This window comes from Lonchura striata, chromosome 17 (genome assembly GCF_046129695.1).
Source record: "Lonchura striata isolate bLonStr1 chromosome 17, bLonStr1.mat, whole genome shotgun sequence".
Classification (NCBI taxonomy): domain Eukaryota; kingdom Metazoa; phylum Chordata; class Aves; order Passeriformes; family Estrildidae; genus Lonchura; species Lonchura striata.
Window position 1 is genome coordinate 769,271 of NC_134619.1, and position 6,784 is coordinate 776,054.

The following is a 6,784-nucleotide window of genomic DNA, read 5'->3' on the forward strand; positions in this document are numbered from 1 at the left end:
GAAAATGGCCCTCAGCAGCAGCCTGGAGCTCTATTACCACCAATTATTATCACTTAATTTGTTCACCTGTTTGGACTGGTGTACCTAGGGTACACAGCTGTGGCCTCTTGCCTTGATTGCTCGTGGCTCCTGGACTCTAGTGAAGTTCCTGAAATTGGAACCAGCTGTCTGAATTTATGTGATTAACTAGGAAAAGTGACCCCCAGTGCTGCTTCCCCCCATTTTCTATGCTTCTTCTGCCTGTGTCTGGCAGAGAGGTGCATCAGATTCACCAGTGAAATCACGGGGGAGAGGCACCTTGGTGCTATTAGCAGGGCATTTGTACCTCCCTGCATCATGCAGGCTGCCCTGCCGCTGCACTGGCGTGTTCTGCCCAGAGGCTGGAGGAGCAGCCCTGCAGCGGGGCACGAGCAGGGGCAGCGGGGCACGAGCAGGGGCAGTGGGGCACGAACAGGGGCAATGGGGCACGAACAGGGGCAGCAGGGCACGAACAGGGGCAGCAAGGCACGAACAGGGGCAGTGGGGCACGAACAGGGGCAGTGGGGCATGAACAGGGGCAGTGGGGCACGAACAGGGGCAGCAGGGCACGAGCAGGGGCAGTGGGGCATGAACAGGGGCAGTGGGGCACGAGCAGCGGGGCATGAACAGGGGCAGCGGGGCAGCACAGGCTCCCCCAGGGCTGGGAGCCCCCCTTCCACACTGCTCTGCTGGCCAGTGCTGAAAATGGTACCGAGGAAGCTGGGAGAGGGAGCCCTGCCCAGGGCAGCCCCTCCAGCTGGCTCTGCCTGGGGTGATCCACGAGTCTGGGGAGAGAAGAGGATGTTTCCACCCCCAGGACATCTGTTCCCTGCAGCATTTCTTGTCCCACACAAAGAGTTTGTCAGCGAGGGGCACTGCAGGCCTGAAGATGCAGAAATGTGCATCCCTCTCGCTCTTCTCCAAGGTTATTTCACCCACTCTTGGTTTGGATACACATTTCAATTGATATTTTTGTACTGCGAGCTTTGCAAATTTAATTTATGGTTTGTTATTTCCCCAGCCTATGGAGCCAGCCAAATGTTTGGATGCAGTTTGTGCAAGCCCTGTTTCTCTCCGGGTATTACAGCAGTTATTGACAAGGAAACACCTTAAACCCTGAGAACATCAGAGGAAATACGCAGGGCACAGCAAAGAGGTGTTCTCCTGGGCTTGCATTCAGTGGCACAGACATATCTGGATTTCACTGCCGGGCAGAGCAGGTCTGCAAGGCAGTGTTTGTTGAGCTAAACATGAGAGGGAAATAGGCTGAGCCTAAATGTGGAAATAAATGTCCCTCTGCTGATCTGCAGTGACTCCTCTGCCTGCACAAGGAAAAGCATCACATCTTCCCAAAGCCCGTGGGATGGTCCAGCATCTTCCTGTCCGTCCTGTGAGGCGAGAGGGAAGGCTGGATTGCCTCGTTCACTGCTGGCAGGAGACAAAGGGCTGTGAGAAAAGGAAACTCCCGGCCTGACCGCAAAGCTGGGCCCAGCCCCGGCACAGCCGTGGCGTGGGGACAGGGGGTCCCCACAGAGAGGGGAGCAGCAGCTTTGGTGGCCCCGAGTTTTGGCTGGCTCCCCATTGCTGAGTTTCACATTCTGAGACGAGCTCCGAGAGGTGACAATAACCCATAGTGTTCTTGCAGCCCGAGGGCCTTGTGCTTGTCTTTGGGAGTGGGAAAGGCAATCATGCACAATAAACTGCCTCTGTTGCAGAGTGTTGCCTATTATGTCCCTTTAAGACTTCCCTCAGTTTCCAGGGGTTTTCTTTCCAGACTGGAAACACTTTAGGTGCAATGAAGATTTTATTTTATAGCCCAAATTTCTTTCCCTTAAATGGGAAAAAATTATCAGGTTCCTTGGCAGAGAGCCACAACAAGTGTTGAAAAGTGCAAAAAGAACTGAGATAGATAGTGCTTGTGCTACTGAGAGCCCAGGAGCATGGAAATACTGGAATACCAGGGGGAAACACTGGAAGCAGGCAGCAAAATATGATCCAAAAATGAACCTTAAGGAAAGATAAAGAGTTGAAGTTTTCAGCTTGTGTAAACTTTTTGGATGCGTTTTGAAGTCCTGGGGCGCCCCAACCCCCCTCGTTCCAGGCTGGCTTCCCTCCCTGCTGCTGCCCGAGGAGGGGCTGGCAGAGCTGCAGCCCTGCTCGGCTGGCACCGCTCTGGAGGAGGGCAGGAGAGGTGCCTGTGCACACATCGGGTACCAGAGAATATTCTGGCAGCCCTCCCCCTGGCACAGCCTTTCCCAGGACGTGCATCTCCTCCCGTGGTTGCTCAGGCTCTGTCTGTGCCCACTGAGCACAGGCACTGGCCCCTGGCTCCTCTTCCCAGGATGGTTCTGTCAGACCCACCTTCCCTCTTTCTTGGTGAGGATGACTCTGAGGGGCACGGGAAGCCATGGAAGCCCCAGCCTATTCCCTAAGGTGTGCAAAACATCATCTCCTGGCTGTGTCTAGTTCACATCAGGTGTGAGACCAAATCCAATTGCTTCAGGAAGGAAAAATAGACAGATTTCTGCTGGCTGAGGAATGCCAAGCCCCCAGTGGGTCCATTTGTCCCTGACACCCATCTGCTTGGGAACTTGCAAAAGGATCTGAGAAATCTTCTCCTACCTCTCAACAATGTAGGCCAAATGCTTGGGAGAGCCAGGGTCCAGGACCTGGAGGCAGCAGCATTCCCAGGAATTCATGGGCAGGAGCCCTGCCTGCTCTCCCAGCACTCACAGCAGGGCAAGAGGAGCCAGGTCCCCTCCCCGAAGAGCTTCCACCTGAACTGGGAAGGAACTCCCTGAGCTGGGGAGGTGGCAGTAAGGTAGCCGTGACCTGAACACGTTCCTGCTGCGATTGACTCCTGTCCCACACCCCTCTGACTTCCAGGCCTGGCCTATCGTCTGCCCAGCTCCTCTTTAACAAACACAGGCTGAGGGCTCAGCCTTAGAGGCAAAGCAAACACTGAACTCAGCACAGACAAAATCTGCTTCGTGGTCTAATGCTGGAAAAATGCCATCAGCTGAATGTCCTGGAGCGCAGAGTTTCCTGAGGATAATGAGAACAAGAATTGCTCTGCTCTTGCATATGTGGATCCTAAAAGTGGATATGCAGTCAGAGAGCAATCTCACATGGTTCTTGGGAAGAAAGTACCATAATATTCCCTTTCAGCCTGAGAGATGGGTGCCGTGGGATGGGGGATGAATGAGCAGCTAAATGTACTTTAAATCTGAAGAGATGTCCATTAGTGATTCCTACCAAGATTGTTTGTCTTGACCCTGTTACTGCTGACAGAGGTTGTTGCCACTGTGGGAGAAGCTTTCATTCCAACAGGTTAAGCTTTTTATGGCCCACCTTTTGTGGGAAACTGGTAGAAAATAGGCAGGCCTTGAAAAAAGTTTCACAAAGCAGCCCTTTTTGCTTGGCCACTCCCTGATCTGAATTGCCATAAACACTCTCCTCCCCTCCTTCATGCCATTCCAACAGTAAAAGCTGAAGCTGCTTTGGGATTGGGAACCCTCGCACCATTGGCTGTGAAGGGACATGGTGATGAGGGAGTCAAATTGAATTTCAAGCAACTACTTAATGCTCCTTCCAGTGCTGAGGAAGTGCAGCTTCCCTGGGGACAAGGCTGGGCATCTCCTGCCCCATGGGGCTGGCTCCTTGTGGGGACAGCTTCCAGCTCAGTGACATCCTGTCACAGCACAGCAATAGCATCAATTGCCTCTGGGAACGGCCACTCCCAGCCTTTTTTGGGTTGTTTTGCATCTGTAACTTGTCTTTAATAAACCACATTTTAATTTGGAGGATTACAAAGATCATTTGAAAGCAGCTTATCTAACAGTCTGTTCTCCTTCCCTGCTTTTCCCCAAAGTGTTTGTGGGTGATGCAGAAGGCTGCAATAAGCCTTTCCTGAAGGCTGTCTCGGATTAAACTTCTCCACATGGGACAGACTACTCTGAATTTTAACGAGCTCTTCCAAAATGCCCTTTTGGCTGTCCTGCGGGGCAGCGGGACCCAGCAGCACCCCAGCGAGGACAAAGGGGAGGCGGCAAGGCAAACGGAGAGCCCTAAATCATGCACTGAAAGTGCAGCTGCACTTCCAGAATGGAGCAACTGAGGCACAGGTGCTGAGGTGCCAGAGGAAAACTGGGGAACGGAGCCATCTGTTTTGGCTCTTCTGGCCCCTCTTTAAGGTGCCAATGACATTTTTCTTTCCCCTTGGGATTTGCAGCCTGAGACCCCTCCTAAAGGCTGTTCTGTGTGCTGCATCTTCCCAAGCATTTCTTAGTGTCCACTTTGTTTTTCAAACAGCAGCAGCTGGAAAAGATCAGAAAACTGCAGATTTTATTTTGGTTTTTAGAAATAGCCCAGCAGTGAGCACTTGTGCAGAGAGCAGAGACCTCAGCTCATCCTCCAGCTCAGTGCCCTCCCTGTCCTCAGATGCTTTTGATTTAGGCACCAAAATTCCCAACAGCCTTGCAACCTTTACTCCAGCACCTGACCCAGTCATCCCCTGTCCAGCTGAGACTAATTTTCTGGCATGACTAAACATCTAAAAAGGTCAACAGCTAAGAAATTTCTATTCTCTCTGAATTCCAGCATTGGAGTCCTCTAAAACGCATTTTTCTGTTCAAACTCCTCATTATAACACAGAATTCTGGTGAACATGTTGTTTTCTGTGAAAAGCAGCTGCAGTGCGACTCTCCAGTAAAGCACAGGAGGCTCCTTCTCGCAGAGGGCAAGGATGTGGCAGGGCAGCCCTGGGAATCCTGCTCTGCACTCCTGCCAGCTCTGGAGGGGTTCAGCAGCTCCCAGACCCGGCGGGAGCACAGGAATTCCTGCTGCCTGGCTTTGAGCAGATGAAAAGACGGGGTCTGGCCAAGCTCCCGTGGCTCTGCAGCTCCCACCCAGCTGCGCTTCCAGGCTCTGCTGGCTGGGAGGAGACGGGCCCGAGGGAAGGGGAGAAACGAGCCCAGGTCAAGGACGGCGCTGCGAGCCAGGCTCAGGAAGCCTCCCGGGCCCTGCAGGGGATGTGGCACCCACGGGCAGGGGCGCCCACGGACAGGGGCACCCACGGGCAGGGGCATTCACGGGCAGGGGCACCCACGGGCAGGGGCGCCCACGGGCAGGGGCACCCACGGGCAGGGGCACCCACGGGCAGGGGCGCCCACGGGCAGGGGCACCCACGGACAGGGGCACCCACGGGCAGGGGCACCCACGGGCAGGGGCATTCACGGGCAGGGGCACACACGGGCAGGGGCACACACGGGCAGGGGCACACACGGGCAGGGGCAGCAATGCAGCTCTGCTGCTCAGCCAGGACAGCACCAGTCCCATCCAGGAGACCTTGGGCTCCACAAAGCAGCTGCAGTTTCTTCCTCGCCTAAAGTTATTGGTCCTGCAGGGGTGTTTTGCAGCTTTCTGCAGTAGAAGCGCTGATAAAATGTGAATTGACTTTTGGGGTGCTACACGTGGCTGCAGAAACCGTTCCCACTTCCAAAGGGCAGGAGGAAGGGAGATGGATGGCAGCAGTGTGGAGGCTGATGTGGGCTGGGTGAATCTCAGGGGCTGCAGCCTCAGGGAATGTGCCACCTCTGGAAGTGAATGCCCATGGTACCAGCAGCTGCTTTTCCATTTAGAGCAGCTAATAGCCCCCAGAACTCCTGCAGACAAGGGAATTCAATGAAGATGCATTGTTGAAAGTCAGACTCAACAACGTGAACAGGTCTCAGTATCTGTTCTTAAACCATCTGTCTTTGTGGATTTCAATTTAGTAAACCAAAAAAGACCATTTCAATTTTGCAAAAAAAAAAAAAAAAAAAAAAAAAAAAAAAAAAAAAAAAAAAAAATTGACTAAAACTAGAGTTTCCCAGTGGAAAAAAGTTTAATTAGGATGGGAACAAGAACAAACAATCAGCATTGTCTGGGGAGCAACCCAGGAACTTCAGTGGTTTGTTTTACAAGTCTTTGCAGTGCAATTTGAAACCAAACCTCCCAATCATTTGCTTAATCAGGAGAAATGTGATGCTCCAGGCCTAAGATGGACTAAAGTACATTTAGGGGGTGACTTTGTAGATAGGAACAAATCCTGTAGCCTGCTCACAGTTTGCAGGGTTGAATTCAGCGCTCTCTCAGAGAGCAGCAGCTGTGTCAGCGCTGCGCGCTGGGGAGCTGCAGCCGCAGCAGAGGAGCCTTGCAGCCCTGCAGGAGGCACCTTCACAGCCACCAGCACACCCAGGGACCCCCGGCCTCGTGCCTCTGTGGCACTGGAATGGATCCATTGCAAGCTGCTGAAAGTTGTGCTCCCTTGGAACACATCTCCGGGGTGAGCTCCAGTGCTCAGCTCCTGGGAATGGCTGCAGAGCACACACAGCCCCCAGACCCTCAGACACAGCCTCAAAGCTGCGGTCCCACAGGTACAACACTGACATGACAAGGGTGGGCTGGAGTACAGCTTCTACCAATTCATCGCCCCAATGCACTGGTCAGCGCGTTGGTTGGGTTAAAAAGTGACAATTCTCAAGAAAGAGGGAGGTGGAAGATGACAGCCAGGTGATGGAAAGCAAGTCCTTGCTGTTTTACTCAATGTTCAATTGATATTGAACCCTGATGTCCTGTTTTGGGCTGTGATATCCCAAAGTGGTATCTTTGCTTCTTAAACCCCAAGATTTATGACCTAATGTCTTTCAAATCTAGTTCAGAAGAGGTCAACAGAAGGAAGATGCCTCTGAGGGGATAAAGGAGTCGGTGCAGAAGAGCTGCCTCC